A 23,001-nucleotide genomic window follows, 5' to 3' on the forward strand; every position below is an offset into this window, starting at 1 on the left:
TTCTGTCAAATGACGATCTGTCCTTACACATCTCTAACTCTGATTGTAGTATAGGTATATGGCTGTTTTGTTTTCGGGCATGTGATATAATGTGTTGGCACACAACATAAAAGCAAAAAGCTCATGCTTAGTTTTGTCCAAGTGACGCAGCACAACACTGGCATTCACTCTTCAATCTCAAAGGCTTCATTTCTAATTCATGTTTCCATTTGTTTTAGGCTGTCATTTTCTCCAGTGAGTCTAGAAGAAGAGAGCAGTTGTGACTCAGTCTTACTTCATCCTCTCAATTCTAGGTCTTCATGCTCTTCCAACTTCTGTAATTTTTGATGCTAGGGTTTAGATTTGAATGCATGGAGTTTTGGGGGGAAGTTCAGGTTCATGATGAGAGGAATGAGAAAAAAATATAGACAAGGGAAGGCAATCAGTAAAACGCAATGAAGTGTGCCCTACGTTGTCTTCTACTTCCATAGGCAACTAAAGATTGATTTCATAGAGAAATTCTGGGCATACTGCAAAACACATGAGTCAGATTTACCAAGAGGTTATTGGAGCCAGTATATTTAAACAGTAACTTCTGAAGGTGGATTAAAGGCTACTCTGAGGAATGTTCATTCCCTGTCACTTCCAGTCTGCCTTGCTGAGACCAAAGTGGTCTCCTATGGTTCAGAATGAAATGCCCTCAGAGATAGAGAAGCAGACACAGGCATTTGATAGTTCAATGCAGTACAAGTGATAGGGAGAAGGCACTGATGGTGCCTAAGTTAATTTTTGTTTTAAGTGAAAGTAGTTGTTAATTATTTTAATTCCCCTGTATATAGTTTTAAGGGTACTACTGATATATTTATCAGTCATTCTGGTAATATAAAAGTAAATGATAATTTCATGAAGCTCAATTTATATTTTGGTTCATGTTTTTGGTGTCATATTTAAGAAACCATTGCCAAATCCAGGTCGTGACTATTTCTTCCATGTAGTTTTTGTATTTATTGTATTTCTGTTTATTAATTTTTGAGTTAAATTTGGTATGAGGTGTGAGATAGGAGTCCAAGTTCATTCTTTTGCACATGGCTATTCAGTTTTCCCAGCATCACTAATTTAAGAGACAATGCTTTTTCCACTGAGTATTCTTGGCAGCCTTGTCAATGATCAACTGGCCATAGACGTTGGTTTGTTTATGGACTTTCAGTTCATTTTCATTGGTCTACATTATCCTTATGCCAGTATTCCATACTTTTGATTATTGTAGCTTGTTACAAGTTTTTAAACTGGAAAGTGTGAGTCCTTCAATGTTTTTTCTGCCTTTTAGGATTAGTTTGACTGTTCAAGATCCTTTGTAGTTTGATGTGAATTAAAAAAAAAAAACTGATTTACCATTTCTAATAAAATTTTGATAGAGATTGCTTTGAACCTGTAGATTTCTTTGAGCAAGATTGTTATCCTAACAAGATTGTCTTTCAGTCTATGAACATGACACTTTTTGTTTAAGTCTTCTTTAATTTTCTCTCAGCAATGTTTTGCAGTTTTCAATATAGAAAATTTTCGCCTACTTGATTTAATTTATTCTTAGGCATTTTATTCTTGATGTGATATTATAAATGGAATTGCTTCCTTAATTTTCTTTCTGTACCAATACTTGGTGGTATGTAGAAAAATTGAAGTGTTTGCTACTAATTGCTGAATCAGTTATTAGCTCTAGGTTTTATATTAAAGCTTTGGGATTTGATATACATTGGTTCATTCCATCCTAAATAAAAATAATTTTACTTCTTCCTTTCCAATTTGGAGACGTTTCATTTTTCTTGTCTAATTGCTTTAGCTTGCATCCAGTACAATGTTGAATAGCAATGATGAAAGCAGGCATCCCGTAGTATTCCTGACCTAGGTAAAAAGCTCTTAGACTTTCACTATTGCATAGGATTTTAGCTGTGAACTTTTCAGAAATGCTTTCTATCAGATTGAGAAAGTGCCCCTCTCTTCTTATTTTCTGAGTGCTTTTACCATGAAAGCATTTTCAATTTTATGAAATGCTTTTTCTGACTTTCTGTCAAAAAAGATGATTATGTGATTTTCTCCTCGATCTATTAATGTTGTTTATTACATTGATTTTTTTTTTTTTTATGCTACAACACTCTCTTGCATTCTGAACTTGTACATCAAAAGACATTATCAGGAAAGTGAACAAGAAACTTGAGAATGGAAGAAAATATTTGAATATCATGCATCTGAAAAGGGCTTATTATCTAGAATATATGAAGAGCTCTTAATATTGAACGACAGCAACATAATTAAGAAATAGACAAAGGATTGTAGTAAATATTTCTCTACAGAAGGTACACGACTGGCTGAAAAGAAAGTTTCTGAAAAGATGCTCAACATCTATTTTCATTGGGCAAATGCAAATCAAACTTCAATGAGATGCCCCCTTTGCACCCAGGAGGATGGTTAGGATTAAAAAAAAAAGAAAGGAAAGTAGCAAATATTGTTTAAGGTGTAGAGGATGTGGAGTAGTTGGAATCTTTATGCATTTCTGGATGGGATTGTAAAATGGTTAAATCACTGTGGAAGAGTTTGGTAATTCCTTAATGAGTTAAACATAGAATCACTATATGACCCAGCAATTTCACTTCTAGATATATACCCCAAAAAACTAAAAACAGATATTTAAGCAAATACTTATAAATTAAAGTTCATTGAAACACTATTCACAAAGGCCAAAAAGTAGAAAGATCTCAAATGTCCATTAACAGATGAATGTATAAACAAATTTTGGTAAATGGAATAGTATTCAGCCAGATACATGACACACAGATGAAGCTCAAAGACATTAAACTAAATTAAAGAAGTCTGACAAAAGTTTATATATTGCATAACTTCATACATATGAATTATTAAAAACAGGTTAATCCATATAAAGAGTAAATAGATTGTAGCTAGAGATTAGAAGAATGAGGTGTAGTTACTTAATTAGTACAGGATTTTATTCTGGATCAATAGCCACATTATTAACATACCAAGTGCCATTGAATTTTCACTGATATCTCATGTGCTATGAATTTTTTATATTGCTTGTTGCCTTTAAAAATTATTCTGAATATAGCTGAAGTTCTTGTAGAATTCATGTCAGCCATTATTTTTACACATTATTTTTGTATCTATTTTGGTTACTATTATTTTAGGACAAAATAAGTGTGTGTGTTGGATGGTTTTACTAACCAGGAATGCCATATGAAGTCCGGACTAAGAAAGAAAATAAAAATGAAAGAATATATTCTAGATTAGTTCTAATGACAAAGTAGTTAGTCCATTTTTAGAAGAATTTTTCCCCACTGTATAACCATTTTGAAATGTGTTTTGCCAATCTTTTTTCTCTAATTAGTGGTTGATGCTGAGTTTTTTGCAAAGCGAAGTGTGGTCTTAGAAAAGAACTTTTCAGTCCATCTTTGGCTGTAGGAAATTAGAGTGCTGGGCTGCCTTGGGCTTTTTGTCCTATTTTGTGCACATAATGCTTTCTGAAAGTAGGAAAGATGAAAAGAAAGGAAGTGAAGCTGGATGATTTTTTCTGAGTAAGTAATTTAAATGTCATTTGTAATCATTAGGTTTTATTAACCAATGCTAACTTTCCATTCAAACACATTTACTTGCATTTTGCCTGGTTTTAACACTAAAATATTTGGTTAGGAGTAGGGTGTTTAAACAAAGTCAATTAATGACTAGGTTTAACCATCCAGCTTGGTCTATGTGTGTCAAGTTGGAGCAGAAGATAAGAGGTTTGGGATTCACCGTAGATTTTCTTTAAGCCATCTGGAAAAAAAGATACTTAACAAAGTCATTCCAAACTATGAAAAAGCTGCCAACACTGTCTATTAATCAAAAGCCTGCTGTCCAACGTATGACTGCTGCGAAAGTAAGGGAATTTGATCTTTTTTTTTTTTTTTTTTTTTTTTTTTTTGTCGAAACCTACTAAAGAAGATTACAGGAAGAACCAATGGGAAAGGATTAATCACCAAACAAATCGTGATATCCAACCGTGATATGTGCAATACCAAATTCCTGGATATGCACACACCAAAGACTGCATTCCCTGAACCTAGGATGATTTGAAAGTCAATCCCCATGCACATTGTATGGAGGGAAGAATGATGCTTTCTGTGAATCCTGTTCCAGTTACTGAAATTGTGTTTATGGCTTTCGATTTGGCAGAAAAGCTTTTAACAACTTTTTAATATTTTATTTTGGCATTGAGGTTTTGTGGCTTGCATTAGTTTAGCTATTCTTGCTCTGTACAGGTTTGATTGAAGCAGTGATTTCAGGTTTCATCCATTTCCTTATTTGCTCTTACAATGTAAAGAGTGATGGCCAAATAGTCTACACAGAATTTTATTTCTAAATTGGGGCTTTTGTTTATTTATTTTGTGTGTTTATGCAGCATATTATATATAAACATTAAAGAAAATTTAGAAAACAAAGAAATAAATTATGGAAGAAAATTTGAATCAACCATTACTCAGAAATAATTGCTATTAGCTAAATTTTTTAAAATTCCAGACTCTTTATGTATTTATAATTGTCTATTTCATACATGATAAAATTTCATACATGATAAACATTTCATACATTATAAAATTGCATTATTGTATGTATGGTCTGTCTCATCTTTTATACAAAGGCATTGCAAATATTTTTGCTTGCCATAATGTAGTAGTTTCTGATTTTTATCTTCCTTGCTATTCCCTTTAATTTGTTTTGAGATGTATGTTTTGTTTGTTTACATCTTCTGTAATTATGTGCTAAGCCTATTTTGTGTTTTACTTTATTTTTTGGTACTAGGGATTGAACCCAGGGCGTTAAACTGCAGAACCACATCCCCAGACCTTTATATTTTTTATTCTGAGACAAGGTTTCACTAAATTGCTTAGGGCCTCTCTAAAATTGCTGAGGCTGAACTTTAACTTGCAATCCTCCCGACTCGGCCTCCCAAGCCACTGGGATTACAGGTGCATGTCACCCCCCACCACGCCTGGCACTACCTCATGTTTTAATTGTATTAATAATTATATAGAAACATTTCAAAAGCATTCTTAACTAACACATCTTGTCAAAGTTACAAAACAGGACATTTTGGATTGTTTCTGTATAAGAAAACTAAATGAACAGCTTTTTGCTTTCGTACTCTCTTTTCTTCAGTATCTTCAACATCATTTAAAATCTAGAATTTTAGACAAAGCTTATTTCAATTAAATTATTTTAACTTTTATATTTTCTTTAAGAATAACTAATGATACATTTTGCACCAACGTTTTTCACATTTTATTTAATACAATGGTATTTTCATTCCAAATACTTAGCTATACTATTATTTTAGTCAGGTTTGCATCACTGTGACCAAAATACCTGACAAGAACAACTTGGAGGAAGAAAAGTTTATTTTGGTTCATGGTACCATAGGTCTCAGTCCATAGAGGGCTAATTTTATTGCTCGGACTCAAGGTGAGACACAACATCATGGGGAAGGGTGTTGCAGAGGGAAGCTGCTCCCCTCCTGGCAACAAGGAAACAGAAGGCGGAAAGGGTCCCAGAGAAGATGTGTTCCAGTATACGCCCCCAGTCACTCACCTCCTTCAGCTATCACCTTTAATTTGGTTTTGTATGCTCACCTGCCTACAGTTATCGTCCAGCCGGTCCATTCAAACTAGGATGTACTGATTAGGTCACAGCTCTCATGATCCAATAATTTTATCTCTGAATTACTGCATTAACACAGGTGCTTTTGGAGGACATCTCATATCCAAACCACACTAGTTATGAACATTAAACTATTTATACCCCTAGGCTTATACCCAAAGGACTTAAAATCAGCATACTACAGTGACACAGCCACATCAATGTTTATAGCAGCTCAATTCACAATAGTTAAGCTATGAAAACTATGCAACCAACCTAGGTGCCCTTCAACAGATGAATGGATAAGAAAGTATGAGATACACACACACACACACACACACACACACACACACACATATATCACAATAAGAAGAATAGAGTTACTTTAGGTAGAGGGAGTGAAGGGAGGGGAAGGGGTATGGGGATAAGAAGGATAGTAGAGTCAAATAGACATTACTACCTCATATACATATATGACTGCATGACTGAGGTGATCCTACAATATGTACAATAAGAAAAATGAGAAAGTATACTCCATTTATGTATGATTTATCAAAATGCATAAATGCATTCTAGTGTCATGTATAACTAATTAGAACAAATTTAAAAATTTAAGAAAATAAAATTATAAAATGTTTATACCATAATCTCTTATTTTGAAATGTGTCTATGGCAAAAGTTGTACATATTTAATTCCATTTTCACTCATAGAATTGTTTAAGTGAACCAACTTTACTTTTAAGATCAACTTTAGGTTCACAGCAAAATTGAGTGGAAAATGTTAAGTATTCTAATATACCCCCTCTCCTCATTCACAGCTTTTCCCATTCTCTTGACATTCCCCACCGCAGACAATGAAAGTTCTTGACACATATTTATTACCCAGAAGCTACAGTTTACATTAGTTTTCACTCTTGGTACTGTCTAATGACATGAATGTCTAATGACATGAATCTTCCTTGGAAGTATTGTACAGAATAGTCGTTCTGCTCTAAAGATCCTCTGTGATCTATCAATCCCCTCATCTTGCCTAACACCTGGAAACTACTAATCATTTTACTGTCTCCATAATTGTGTATTTCTCAATCTTTGCATTTCATTCAGTTAGAATCATAGAACATAGACTTTTCACTTTATAATATTGATTGACTTCTTTCACTTTATAATAGATTTTTTTCCACGTCTTTTCATGGCTTGATAAGTTCATTTCTTTTGAATGTGAAATATTCCATTGCTGGGTATACCAAGTTTATCCATTCATTTATGAATGATATTTTGGTTGATTTCAGTTTGGGGGAATTAAAAATGAAGCTGCTATCAACTTCCATGTTTAGGTTTGTGTGTGGATAAAGGTCTCAATTCACTTTGGTATAAAACATGGAAGATAATTGCTGTATTACATGGTAAGAATATGCTTAGTTTGTAAGAAATTGCAAAACCCTCTTCCAGAGTGACTGTACCATTTGCATTCCTGCCAGTGATGAATGAGTGTCCTGTTGCTCCACATATTGCTCATTTGCTATCATCAGCATTTTAGATTAGGGCCATTCTAAGAGGCATATAGTGGTTATCTTTTAAAATTTGCATTTCAATAGAACTTTTATAGTATTTATAGAAGATCATGTAGGGAAACCTAACACCTTGATAAAATTGAGTCCGTGAACTTGGGGCATCTCTGTTATTATTTAGTTCTTATTTGATGCCATTATTTAGAGGTTCTTAGCTTTTTTTCATATATGGCTTGTACATATTTGTTTGATTATACGTATATATTTATTTTGGGAAGTAAAATATTAATAACATTGTTTCTAATATCAAATTTTATGTGTTCATTTCTGGTATATGGAAAGTGATTGATTTTTTATATTAACCATATAGACTTTGTAGGCTACATGAAATAAATTTTGAATCTAATCATGTTATTATGTCCAGGAGCTTTAAATTTTTTTTTAAATTTTCAACCTAGACAACTGTATTATCTGTGAAAACAAAAACAAAAATATATCTTTTTGATGTTGTATAAATTTATTTCCTTTTCTTGTCTGATTACATTAGCTACAATTTCTAGTATGATGTTGAAAAGCAGTGGAGAAAGGTGACATCTTTGCTGATCTTAGTGAACAGGCTTCAGGTTTCTCACCATTAGGTATGATGTTAGGTATAGGCTTATTACATACATTGTTTATCATAAGTACCTTTTATTTTTAGCTAGTTAGTTCAGAACTTGGTTTGGGTGTTGGATTTTACAGTTTTTTTTTTTTTTTTTTTTTACACCCATTGTTATAATCATGCAGTTTTTGTTCTTTGGTCTGTTCATGTTGTAGATTACAGAAATTAATTTTGAATGCTAAACTACTCCTGTGTATCTGGGATAAATCCTACCTGGTGTGGTGTATAATTGAATCACTGGATTCAAATTTATGACATTTTGTTTTCACTGCTATTCTACCTTCTGAGAATAGAGAAATGCTGTGATTGATTTATCAAATATTTGGTAAAAACTGACAGTGAGCCATTCTGGTCCTTATGTTTTCTATTTTGAAAGTTTATTTATTATTGCTTCAATATCTTTAATAGATGTGTTTATATTAAAGCTGTCTACTTTTTCTTGTGGATGCTACTAGATGGTTATATCTTTCAAGAAATTGGTTTATTTCATCTAGTTTATTAAAGTTGTTGATAATATTCATTTGTTATATTTTTACTATTTATTGGTGATATCTCCTTTTCATATCCTTTTCATATCTACATATGATATGTAGATTTTGTCTTCTGATTTTTTTCTTTGCCTGGTTAAAGACTTATAAATTGTACTGACTTTTACAAAGAACAAGCTTTTGATTTTTATGATTTTCTCTATTGATTTCCTAATTTCACTTTCATTGATTTCAGTTCTCATTTTTTATCATTTCTTTCATTCTCAATTTAATTTATAATTCTTCCTCTAGTGCATTAATATAGAAGATTATATTATAGAATCTAGATATGTCTTATTTGCTAATATTTGCACTCAGTGCTTTAAATTTCCCTATAAGCATTTATTTCACTGCATCACACACATTTTTATGTGTTATTTTCATTTTCATGTTGTCCAAAATATTTTAAAATTCACTTCAGATTTCTTCTTGAGCATGTATTTATGTAGCCTGTTGTTTAATCCTCATGTATTTCAAAAATTTCCAGCTGTTGTTCTATTATTGGGTTCTAGACAATTTTCCACTATGGACTGAGAGAGCAGCATATATTTTGATTTTTAAGATTTAGCATGTGTTTTATGACTTCCTGCATAGTTTACCTTGGTGGATGTTACATATGACCTTGGAAAGAACACATTATCTGTTTTTTTTTTTTGGATGAAGTAGTCTATAGATGTTAATTATATCTAGTGATAGATTGTATTGATGAGTTCAATTATGTCTTACTGGTTTTCACCTGTTGGATCTATATGCTTCTGTTTTCATTTTTTAAAACAAAACTTATCTAAATTTTAAAGGTTGCTAATAAGTAATTTTGTTGATGGTTGGATTTCATAGAAAAATAGGAAAGATAAATACCAGTTATTTAATGTCATAAGCTGAAGGATGATATGAAAAACAGGTTCAGAAATTATCAGATTTGATTTTAAAATATTATTACTAAGCAGTTATATGTCTTCTGCAAGTCACTTCTACTTTGTCTAAGTTATCTCATTCATAATAAAAGGGCTTAAGCTAACTAATTTTACTTCCCCAAGCATTGTTCTCTGGAAAATGTGATAACATTTAAAAATTTTCAAAGATGGTATAGGATTGGAAATTTTACTACTTGATTATCATGATTACATGATAATCATTAAATTTTAGATTTTGGCGGGGTTCTAAATCAGAAATTGTATTCTGGGGACCACCCATGTTCAAGCTGTGGATATAAATCTGTCCATTTCTAATAGAGAGATTTAAAATCTCCAATTCTAATGGCCAATTAGCTTACTTTTTGCAGTTTTATTAGTTTTTACCCTTACGTTGGATACTCTGTTTCTACAGGTATACACACTGAGAAATGTATATCTTTCTTCAAGAACTGTCCCTTTATCAATATGAATGCACCCTCTTTACTGTAATATACTCCATCTGAAATTAATATAATTGTTATTACTATTTTCTTTTGATTAGGATTATCATATTTATATCTTCTCCCTGATCCTTTATTTGATCCATGTCTCTTTACATTTAAATTGATTTTCTTTTAGATAACATCATTGGTTCTGTCTTTTGATGGACTCTGACAATCTTTTATAATTCTTTTACTGTATTTCAATCATTTACTTTAAGTAATCATATGATTAGATCAAAATTACATTGTTACTGTTTTTCTATTTTGCTCTTGGTCTTTGTACCTCCTTAAGTGTAGAAGACTTAGGTCTACATTTTTGGTTTTATTACATTTGTATATTTCTCATTTTCTACCTTTGTATTAACAAACTATTTCAATTTTTCTCCTGTAATCCCCTTGCTATCACTGTTGTCATTCTGAATATTCAAATAAATAGACCAGTATTACTTTCATATTCAAATTCTTTGTATCATTTTGAATAAAATGTTATCTGTTTAATAAATTAAGAAATAAAAACTAAATTTTTCTTTGCCTTTACTTATCACTCTCCAGGGCTCTTCCTTTTCTTCATGTAGATCCAAATTTTTGACCTATGTAATTTTTCCTACTCTCTGCAGAGCTTCTGATAAGGCTTATGAAGCAGGTCTACTGGAACCAAATCCCTTGTCTGGAAATGTCTTTAGTTTTCCTTCACCATTAAAGGATAATTTCAAAAGTACAAATTATAGACTGATGTGATTTTTTTCTATCACAACTTAAATATCCACTTCTTTCTATTTCCATGGTTTCTTAAGAAGATATTAATGTAATTTATTTCTGTCCTATAGGTAAGTTGTTTTCCTCTTGAATATTTCCCAGGAGTTTTTTTTCTTTTATCTTTGATTTACTGAAGTTTGAATATGCTACACATAGGCAATAATTTCTCTTGGAATATACCTTGAATTGTGTTTGAATTAATGACTAATAATTTGGGGAAATATTAGTCATTATTGCTGTAATCTTTGCTTAGTTCTCATGTCTTCTTTTCCTTTTTGTATTTCCATTACCTTTTTGACACTTCCCTTACCTGTCTGTTATATTTTTTTTTTGTTATCACCAACTTCCACCTCCCCCCTCACCTTCTCTCATTTCTCTTTTCAGTTTGGACATTTCTGTTGATATATCCTCAAGGGCAGAGATTCTTTCCTCAGACATGTTCTAGTCACTGATAATCTCATCAAAGGCAATCTTCCTTTCTGCTATACTACACTTTTATCTGTAGCATTTAATTTCTTTTATTCTTAGAATTTCTTTTCTTACATTCTCCACTTGCTCTTATATGCTGCCCTACTTCATCATATTTAGCATATTCAATCATATTTTTATTAATCTTGGCTGATAATTCTCAACATCATGCTGCATCTGACTCTGCTTCTGTTGCTCGTTCAGTCTCTTCAAACTGTCTTTAGTCTTTTAGTATACCTTATCATTTTTTTTAATTGAAAGATGGCATGATGCACTGGGCAAATTGAACAACCATAAAGGGCCTTTAGTGATGTGGTGGTAATATGTGAGGCGAGACAGGAATCATTCTGTGGTCTTATGATTATGATTTGGTGAGCCTGTGCCCTCATCTGTTTCTTCCCACCCACTCACCTACCTTAGGTGGTTCAGGATGGCTAGGGAGGTGCTGGGGTTGGATATGCCCCTCATTAGACCATGATAAAAATCTGAGCAGCTAATTAGGTTCTGACAAAATAATAAATAATTAGTCCTGAGGGTGGGTATTATTAAGAAGAGAGAAGAGAATGACATGAAACATTTTCAAATGTTTCCTTCTCCCCACTGACCTCCCAATTGCTGGAAAATAAGGGATTTTTTCTCTGATACTTACTATAAGAATGTGTTAGAGCTCATGGAGGTAAAACTGACGGAAGTGCAGATAACTTTTCTATGTCTTTTTTTCCCTGGAGTTCTTATATCTCATACTTCAATTGCTGTTCAGATTTTCCTACCCCAATGCTGGTTCTCACACAGATATCTGATTGTGGGTTTATGCTCCAGTTAAATTGTGAATCCTTCTATTTGCTTCCCTGCTGCCAATTTTTAAAGCAGAAAGTTTGCCTTGTGACCTTCACTCCTCTGGGGGATTGAAGAACAAATGTTAATTTTTGTGTGTTTTCCAGTAATACAAGAACTTCCATCAAAAAAAAAGTGCCAGGATCACATTAAAGATTAATCAACATCAATGTTTTCCAAAAGTCTCCAAAATACAGGAAAAAGGAATAAACATTTTCCTAATTTATTTTATGACTAGTATTACTTTGATATCAAACCCAGAAAAAGTTATCACAAGAAAAAAATCCCTACATGTCAATATCCTTATAAATATAGATGTGGAAATTCACAACAAAGAACTAACAAACTGAATCTAACAATCTTTAAAATATTATTCAGTGCACCCCTGCCCAGGCCCACTGCCCATGGTCTTCAGTTACACTCAGGCCAAGGCCACGGTCTAGCTTCCATGCTGTGGCTGGACATCTACCAACATGTGGGGTCACTTCTGCCCACTATCATGGATTATTTTTGACCTGGAGTCCACCACCCCTTGTGTGGCAGGGCCCTTCTTGGACACTACTTTATCAAGTTTCCTCTCAGGCATCAGGCTACTGATGACAGGAAGGTTTGAATAAGATAGTTTTAATGTAGAATTTTTTATTAGTAGCATTATTACTATTATTCCTATTATTCCTACTGTTATTCCTACTTCTCTTTTTTATTATTCTTTTTCTTTACCTCCCCTATTTTCCTCTTATCTATCTGTTTTCTTGGAGCTCTATCTCCCTTTTCTCATGCTAACAATCAATTTCTTTGTTTCCACTTTCATTATTCCAATGATGTATTACCTCTACAGACTCACATCTTGTCTCATTAACATTACATCATACACCTCCCCCTCCTCTTTGTCCACCATTAGAAGTTGTGGCCCTTATTGCAAACCTATTGTTTATGCTGTAGATAATAATCAAACTCATCATCTCTGTTGATTAAGTCAATACTGTTAATATCTTAATGGGGATTATTGGGTTGAACTTACCATCTCTGTTTATTAAGACAATATTGTTAATATCTTAATAGGGACTATTTGGGGTTAAGGATGCATATTGTTTGTATTGTGTGCTGCTAATATTGATCTCCCACTTTAAGGTGAGGTATTGGAAACCTGCAGAGACACTATAAGTCTATGGGGGGGGAAATAGTTAAGTACCTTCGATTCATACTGCTAAAGGGGAAGATATATGAATAACATTGAAAAAACAAGGGAAGAAAGTGTCCCAAACAAACCTAGATGCTATATCAATAGAATCCAATGATAGCATGGTAGAAGAATTGTCAGAAAAGAGTTCAGAATGTACATAATTAAAATGATCTGAGAAGCAAAGGATAAGAGAGCAAATGTAGGCAATGAATGATCATACCAATAAACAGTTTAAAGAGCAAATGCAGGAAGCAAAAGATCATTTCAATAAAGAGATATTCTGAAACAACAAACATATCTTTAAAATGAAGGAAAAATAACCAAGTTTAAAAATTTAATAGAAACATCACCAACAGACTAGATCACTTGGGAGAACAGAACCTCAGACAATGAAGACAAAATATTTAACCTTGTAAATAAGTTGACCAAACTGAGAAGATGGTAAGAAATCATGAACGGTATCTCCAAGAACTATGGGATATCATGAAAGCCCAAATTTAAGAATTATTGGGATTGAGAAAGGCATAGAGATAGAAACCAATGAAATGAATAATCTATTCAATGAAATAATATCAGAAAATTTCCTGAATCTGAGAATGAAATGGAAAATCAAATACAAGAGGTTTACCAGGACATCAAATGTACAAAATTAAAACATTTCCACATCAAGGCACATTATAATGAAAATACATAACGTACAAATAAATATAGATTTAAAGGATGGAAGAGAAAAGCATCAGATTACATTATAGGGAAAACCCAATACAGATGTCAGCAGATATCTCAGCCCCAACCATAAAGCTAGAAGGGCTGTGTACAACATATTTAAAGCTCTAAAAGAACATGGATGCCAATCAAAAATATTATACCCCCCAAAAACTAATCTTCAGATTTGAGGATAAAATAAAACCCTTCCATGATAAACAAAAACTTAAAAGAATTTAACAAATAGAAAGCCTGCACTAAGAACCTTCTCAGCAAAATATTCCATGAGGAAGAAATGAAAAACACACAATGTAAGTCAAAAAGGGAGGAATTATCCTAAAGGAAAAGTCAATTAAGAGGAGAAACAAAGTCAAGTTTAAAACCAAAACTAACCCAAATGACTGAGAATACAATTTCAATATCTCAATAATAACCCCTGATGTTAACTAGCCTAAACTCATCAATCAAAAGACACAAACTGCAGATTGGATTAAAAGAAAGACCCAACCATATGCTGCCTTTCAAGAGACTTATCTCAGAATAAAAAGATAGATACCTACAGACTAAAGGTGAAAGGATGGAAAAAACCTACCACACATATGGTCTCAGTGAAAAATGTGGGGGTTTTCCATCCTCATATCAGAAAAAGTGAACTTCAAGTCAAAGTTAGTTAGAAGGGATAAAGGACATTTCGTACTACTTAAGGGAAGCATAAATCAGCAAGACAAAACAATCACAAATAATTTATACCCCAAACAATGGCTCATCCAGGTACATCAGAAAATCCTTCTCAATTAAAGAGCAAATAGAACACAACACAATACATACTAGGTGACTTTAACACACTTCTATCACCATTGGATAGATCTTCCAAACAAATATTGAGCAAGAAACCACAGAACTCAATAACACAATCAATAATTTAGACTTAACTGGCATAGGTAGAATATTCCATCCATCAACTAGCCAAACACAACTTTCTTCTCAGCAGTACATGGATCATTCTCTAAAATAGACCATATGTTAGCCACAAAGCAGCCCTTAGTTAAATACAAAGAAATAGAGATTCTACCTTGTATTCTATCAGCTCATAATGGAATTGAAATTAGAAATCAATGATAAAATAAAAAATAAAAAACTACTCCAACAACCTGGAGTACTAAATAATACACTATTGAATGATGCATGGAGGCAGAGGACATCAGGGAGGAGATTAAAAAAAAAATCTTAGAGGTAATGAGAACAAGGACACAACATATCAAAATTTCTTGGGTTCTATGAAAGCAGCACTAAGAGGAAAATTCATTGTGTGGAGTGCATCCAATAAAGGAGAAAAAGTCACAATAACCTAATATTACAGCTCAAAACTCTAGTAAAAGAAGAACAGATAAACACCAAAAATAGTAAAAAACAGGAAATAATTGAAATCAGAGCTGAAATCAATGAAATGTGAAACAAAGAAATAATAAAAAAACTGATAAAACAAAAAGGTTTGTTCTTTGAAAAAATAAACAAAATAGATAAAACCCTTAGCCACACATAATGAAGAGGAGAGAGAAAACTAAATTACTAAAATTCGTGATGAAAAAAGGAAATATCTGATAGACATTATTAAAATACAAAACATAATTAGAAGCTATTTTGAAAATCTATACTCCAATATAATAGAAAATCTTGAAGACATCAACAGATTTCTAGAGACATATGAATTACCTAAACTGAACCAGGTGGACATACACAATTTAAATAGATCAATTTCAAGTAATGAAATAGAAGAAGTTATAAAGCCTACCAACAAAGAAAAGTCTGGGACCAGATGGGTTCTCAGCGAGTTCTACCAAAACCTTTTAAGAAGAGCTCATTCCAATACTTCTCAAAGTATTCCATGAAATAGAAGAAGAGGGAACCCTCCAAAACTCATTCTATGTGAAGCCATTATCACCCTGATACCTAAACCAGAAAGAGGACACATCAAGGAAAGAAAAATTTCAGACCAATATCCCTAATGAACCTAGATACAAAATTCTCAACAAAATTTTAGCAATCGCGTACAAAAACATATTAAAAAAGCATAGTGCACCACGATCAAGTGGGTTTTATCCCAGGAATGCAAGGTTGGTTCAACATACAGGAAATCAACTAAATGCTAATTCACCGTATCAACAGACTTAAAGTCAAGAATCACATGATTATTCAATAGATGAAGAGAAAGCATTTGGTAAAATACAACACCTCTTCATGCTCAAAATACTAGAAAAAAAAGGGATAGTAGGAATATTTCTCAACATTGTAAAGGCTATCTATGCTAAGCCCACAACCAATACCATTCTAAATGGTGAAAAACTGAAAACATTCCCCTAAAACCTGAAACACAGCAGGGATGCCCTCCTTCTCCACTTCTATTCAACATTGTCCTTGAAACTCTAGCCAGAGCATTTAGAAAGACCAAAGAATTTAAAGGGATACAAATAGGAAAAGAAGAACTCAAACTATCCCTATTTGCTGATGACATGATTCTATATTTAGAGGAGTCAAAAAACTCCATCAGGAAACTTCTAGAACTCATAAGTGAATTCGGTAAAGTAGCAGGATCTAAAATCAATGCTCATAAATCTATTACATTTTTATTCATAAGTGATGAATCCTCAGAAAGAGAATTTAGGAAAACTACTGCATTCACAATAGCTTCATAAAAAAAAAAATACTTGGGAATATAACAAAAGGGATGAAAGAACTCTACGACAAGAACTACAGAACACTAAAGAAGGAAATTAAAGAAAATCTTTAGATATGGAAAGATCTCCCATGTTCTCTGATAGTCAGAATTAATATTTTCAGAATGACCATACTACCAAAAGTGCTATACAAACTCAATGCAATTCCAATTAAAATCCCAATGAAATATCTCATAGAAATAGAGCAAGAAATCATGAAATTCATTTGGAAACAAAATAGCTTAAGTAATCCTTAGCAGGAAGAGGGAAGCAGGGGTATCACAATACCAGACCTTAACTATACTACAGAACAATAGTAACAAAACGGCATGGTATTGGCTCAAAATAGACAGATAGATCAGTTGGTACAGACTAGAGGACACAGAAACAAACCCACATAAATACAGTTTTCTCATAGTAGAGAAGGTGCCAAAAAATACAATGCGAGAAAAGATAGCCTCTTCAACAAATGGTGCTGGGAAAACTGGAAATCCATATGCAGCAATATAGAACTAAACCCCTCCTATCTCTCACCCTGCACAAAATCAACTCAAAATTGGATCAAGGACCTTCTTGAATTAGACCAGTGACCCTGCACCTTATAGAAGAAAAGTAGTTCAAACTTCATAATGTCAGCTTAGGACCAGACTCCTTAACGGACTTCCCAAAGCACAAGAAATAAATGGAGGAATCAATAATTGGGATAGATTCAAACTAAAAAACTTTTCTCAGTAAAGGAAACGATCAACAATGTGAACAGCGAGTTTACAGAGTGGAGAGAAAATATTTTCCACACGCACTTCAGGTAGAGCACTAATCTCCAGAATCTATAAAGAACTCAAAAAGCTTTACACCAAGAATACAAATAACCCAATCAATAAATGGGATAAGGAAATGAGCAGACACTCACAGAAGATCTATAAGCAATCACAGATATATAAAAAAATGTTCAATATCTCAAGTAATAAGAGAAATGCAAATCAAAACTATTCTAGATTTCATCTCATCCCAATTAGAATGGCGATTATCAAGAACACAAGCAACAATAGGTTGTTGGCCAAGGATGTGGGAAAAAGGTACACTCATACATTGCTGGTGGGGCTGCAAATTAGTGAAGCTGCCTCAGGAAAGCAGTATGGAGATTCCTCAGAAAGATTGGAATGGACCCACCATTTGACCCAGCTATCCCCACTCCTTGGCCTATACCCAAAGGACTTAAAATCAGCATATTACAGTGAGGCAGCAACATCAATTTTATAGCAGCTCAATTCACAATAGCTAGATTGTTGAAATAACCTAGATGCCTTCAATAGATGAATGGATAAAGTTTCTTAACTATGGTATATATACACAGTGAAATATTATTCAGTCATAAAGGAGAATAAAATTATAGCATTGCAGGTAAATGGATGGAGTTAGAGAATAGCATGCTAAGAGAAATAAGCCAATCTCCCAAAACCAAAGGACTGATTACTTTGATAAGTGGCTTACGATACATATCTGGGAGGGGAGAGCAAGAATGGAGGAAGGCTGGATTGTATAGAGGGAAATGAGGGGTGGGGAGGGTACAGGGGGAAGGAAGATAGTAGAATGAGAAAAACATCATTACCCTATGTATATGTATGATTACAGAAATGGTGAGACTCTACTTCATATACAACCAGAGATATGAAAGTTGTACCCCGATTGTGAACAATGAATCAAAATAATAAAACAATAAAGTAAAATGAAACCCTAAAAACAAAATAAAAGATCTGCTACTTATAAGCATCTCAAAAAATATTTACAGTATGATCAAGTGGGATTTATCCTGAGTATTCAAGCATTTGTCTAAGAAATAAAATTTAATAGAAAAATGAAAATAATTCACAAGATCATCTTAATTAATGCATAGATAGAATTGAATGAAGTCTAATAATCTTTCATGATTTAGAAAAATCAGTCAGAAAACTAGGAAGAAATGGGGTATACTCAATCTGATAGAGTACTTTACATAAAACTTAAAACAAATATACTCTAATTAAAGACTGAAAATATTCCAAGATCAGAAAGAAAAAAGAAGATAAGAACATCACTTTTGCATCTATTACTGAAAGTGTTACTTATAGTAACTAGGCAAGAAAAAAAAAGAAAGAAAGAAAGAAAGAAAGAAAGAAAAGAAAGGCTTTCCAAATTGGAAAGGAAGACAAAAACTACATTTATTCACAGATAATTCTGTATATAGAAAGTTCCAAACAGGAAAGAAATAAACATGACTAGGTCTAATTAAAAGTTGGGTTGTTTTTCTAAAAGTTAAACATAGAACTACCTTAAAACCCACCAATTTCACAACTAAGTATATACTCAAATAATTGAATACATACACTTAAATAATTATTTGTACATTAATGTTTACAACTTCACTATTCATAATAGCTAAATTGAGGAAAATATACAAATGCCCCACCAGTAAATTAATGGTTAAGAAAATTATGAAATATGCAATGGAATATTATTTAGTAATAAGAAAGAATGAAGAACTTATACATGATACTACATGAACAAAATAGAAATATACTAAATCTGAAAAGGCAAACACAAGATGTCATGTATTTTATGATTCTATCTATATGAAATATTCAGAATAGGTAAAGCCATAGAACTGAAAGTAGATTGGTGGTTCCCAGGGAGAAGGAGGATAGGGACTAGCTGCTTAATAGGCAGAAATTTTATGTTGGGTGTGAAGAATATGTTTTGGAACTATATAGATAATATTTAGTAATAGGTAGTATTTGTAAAACACTGTAATGTACTACATGTAACTGAAATGTTCACTTTAAATGGTTAATTGTACACTAATTTTACCTCATTAAAATTAATTAAAAAATGTATGTGCTCTGGAAGAGTAAAGAATATGATTTGAACAGTATTCTTTCAATAGATTTGCCATGGATGGAAGCAGAAAGGCAAATATAATTAAAGGAAGGCATATCAGCCCAAGAAAGGATTGTTTTGACAAGAATGGATAGTCTCAGATGTAATAATATTTTCAAGGATGAAAGTCCACTAAGTACAATAGCTAATGTCCATGAAATTTTTAATGTGTCCCAATTGCTGCACCAAGCAGAAGGCAAGACAGTGTAATGGCTGAGAGCATAGATAGAGGGTCCAGACTGCCCGGGTTAGAATCCCAGGTCCACCACTTATTGGCTACCTTCCTCATCTGGGACTATTGTGAAGGGAATTCATTACATATGAAGTCTTGAGAGTAATGCCTATTACTTATTGTCCTACACATATTTTACATTGAGTGCTTTTTATACCATTTTCTCATTTAATTCTCAGAAGAAACTTATAAAGAAATTATTAGGATTATCCCCATTTTATAGGTTAGGTTTAAAGAGTTTGCCTGGATATCTCTATGCCTGATGCTGGAGACTCAGGGACCATATCCTTAAGTTCTGGTCTTGATTCGGTCTCTTGTTTTTCACATTTAATTTCCTTTTTCTTTTTCTACATAGCACTTACCACAGTCATAATTATATATTTCCACAACCAAAATAACTTGGTTTCCATGCTATAACACTGATCTCTTGCAGTCCTAAATGTTATAATATGCAAAGGAGATTTCCAATTCTAAAAGAAGTAAGACCTATTATATTGTCATGTATAGAGAAAAGAAGGTAGAATAAATTTCCCATTGCAACTAGGTTAAATGAAGGGATAATGACTTAGCAGAATTGATTACAGCAGAGACAATAAATATAATGAGTCTCAGTATGACCTAGACTAATTAGGTACTGAAGCAATGTCTGAAAGTGCCTGCAAACTCCCAATAGTCACTGCATGTCTTAGTCCATTTTCTGTCAACCGTAACTGAATACCTAAGACTAATTTATAACGAAGATAAGTTTATTCAGTTTATAGTTCCAAAGGTTGGGAGTTCAAAAATGGGCACCTATATATGTGAGGTCCTTCTTACTAGCAAAATTCTGTAGAAAACCAAGGTGGTTCAGGGCATCACATGCCAAGACAGTCTCTCCACTCTATCTTCTTATAAAGCCACAGTTCAATTGGATTACGATCCTACCCTCATGACCTCATGTAAGTTTAATTTCTTCCCAAAGGTCTTACCTTCGAACACTGTATATGCATTTAGTTTAAGTTTCCGCCCTCTTAATACCTCACAGTAGGAATTAAATTTCAACATGAGTTTGGTGGAGATATTCAGACTAAAGTATTTTGCCCAGATCTCCCAAACTTATGTGCTTTTCACATACAAAACATGTAAATTCCGTTCCAATAGTCTAATTCCAGCATCAACTCAGATACCCAGAGTCTCATCTGAGACTCAAAAGAAAACTCCTTCTAGTGGTGAGCCTGTAAAATTAAAAGAAGCTATCTACCTTGGAATAGGCATAGGGTATACATTACCTGATGAAAACCTCCCAGTGGCAATATGGACCCAAGAAATAAAGCTCCTACTAAGCCAGCCTGATGAAAACACAGCACACACTTTTGGACAGGAGACACTGAACCAGACAGAGGAGGGAAGGAGAGTCATAGGACAGAAATTCTGTGGCAATAGAAAACATTATGTATCATAATCAATATCATTATGTATCATAATCATATCATTTTCAATTTTTCCAACAATCTCAATGCTCAAAATTTCATGTAACTTCTTCTTATTACACATTCATTTTCTGGTCTATTCATTGACCTCACAGATTCAGTTTGAGGAATTTCTTCATGAATTTTGAGAAGATTAGGGTCCTTACAAGTTAGGGTGAACCAGTTGTTCATGTCAACAAACATTTTTTTTGAGAAACTATTGTTCCTGCCACACACAAAGGATACATGGATGAAAAAGAAAGATCCTCCGTCCTTGAGGAATTTACAGATTAAGTTTCAAATTGTTCTGAATGTTTTCAAAATAACACTACATCCTATAGTGATAGTGATTTGATTACCAGGTCCTGAAAATGCAGTATTTGTCTTCTTCCTCTCCCATTTGTGGAAATGGCTCAACCAGGATGTCCTTGAGTTCCTTGAGGAAGAGAAACCTACGGAATCCTGAAAGAATTTGAAAGAGCATGACAGCTTGGGGAAAGCTCTATGAGTTCTCTCTTCCTGGACCGTGCTAGAGGGAGATGAAGGCCCTGGCACCTGAGCTTATTCAAGTACAGTACTAACTGAAGGAAAAGGAGTTTCTTTCAGAACTTGAAGTCTCCCAGTCTCACATTTATGCTTAGTTTCATTATCTCTATCTGTCTTTGGGTCATTAAGTCAATGATAAATTCCCATGACTCAGCAAAACTTACTAAACTTACTAAAAATCTCTTTGGACATATTCCTTTTAACCCAAATTTTCTATTACACTTGCCATTATAGTAGATAAAAGCATACGTAATTTTCTTTGGTGCATTGTAATTTTGCAAAATAGTGGGATTTGTTGTCATATATTTATGCATGCACATAGCACCTCCCCTTTTAATTTAATTGTATAATTGCTTGTCTTTAAATTTTATGTACTATGTACATCTTGATTATTTAAATTTACAAAGATAACTACAGGGTATTGAATAACCCACATCTTTTGGCAGGTAGTTTATTCAGGGTGTTCTGAAAAAAAAAAAAAAAAAAAAAAAGATGAGTAAGATAAGATGGGAAAGAATAAGAGAGAAATGAACCAGAAAGCTGAATTTATTTTTCTTAATTCAGTTAACTGGTCTTCTGCTGCTGCATAGTAGGTTTTTGTTTTTAAATTTGAAGTACATAAACTTAAGGGATAAGGTTATATAGTTAGACACATTTTGAAATGAAAAACTATTTTCATGGTAAACACATTTTAGCAAGGCAAACATTCTAATTTGATTTGTTAGAAATTATTAGTAAAAAATAGCACATATAGCTTTTTTCCACAAGTTAGAGGGAGACATCATCCTTTCTATGCAGATGGGCTGCATGCTAATCATTTGTCTAGCCTGCTGGCTCTGTGCTAACAGGTTAGCTGCTTCTACACCCTGGGGAGTGTTTGCATGTTGACTCCATTCATTCCCACTTCCTCAGATCTCTACGTTAGCATTCCATTTCTATTTCAAAGCCGTTCCTTTCCTAGAGGAAGCACTTAAACCGTTCACTGGTCTGGTAAATGATTCATTTATGTCTTTGAGTTCTTGCTGCCTTCAATTTCCTCTCTTGTCTCTCCCACTTGCTATACTTAACTTCTCTGGAAATATGTGCCCCAATATTGAAGCCCTGGAGCAGAATCTTCCAGCTCCCCCTATTTTCATTATCAGAGTTTATTGAAGAAAGAGGTTTTTTCACAGGCATCAGAGGGTGAAAGGAAATGTAGGCACCACTTTCTTTATCTGAGAACAGCTGAGTGTGGCAACTCCTCTTTAACAGAAATTTTCTTTCATTTTCCCCCTGTCAGACTAAACTCCGATGTCCCTATTATCATTTATCAATGTTATTCACTCATTCCATTCAAGTCTCACTGCAAGGCAGTTAGTAACACTGCCTCCCCCATTGCCTATAATTTTTAATTGGTTCAAATACTTTTCTGTTTTTCAAAGCAGCTTAAATTACAAAAATCACATTCAG

At 33.3% G+C, this 23,001-nt stretch overlaps 1 long non-coding RNA gene across 1 annotated transcript in view; it reads right to left on the reverse strand.

Moving 5' to 3' along the window:
* LOC306660556 overlaps nucleotides 1–23,001 on the reverse strand; it is a 1,243,860-nt gene that overhangs the window by 355,067 nt on the left and 865,792 nt on the right. Inside the window, exon 2 of the long non-coding RNA XR_013763668.1 lies at nucleotides 15,239–15,297. This is a non-coding gene — a long non-coding RNA (uncharacterized lncRNA). The remainder of the gene's footprint in view (nucleotides 1–15,238; nucleotides 15,298–23,001) is intronic.

The sequence above is a fragment of the Sciurus vulgaris genome (assembly GCF_902686455.1).
Source record: "Sciurus vulgaris genome assembly, chromosome: 4".
Taxonomy (NCBI): domain Eukaryota; kingdom Metazoa; phylum Chordata; class Mammalia; order Rodentia; family Sciuridae; genus Sciurus; species Sciurus vulgaris.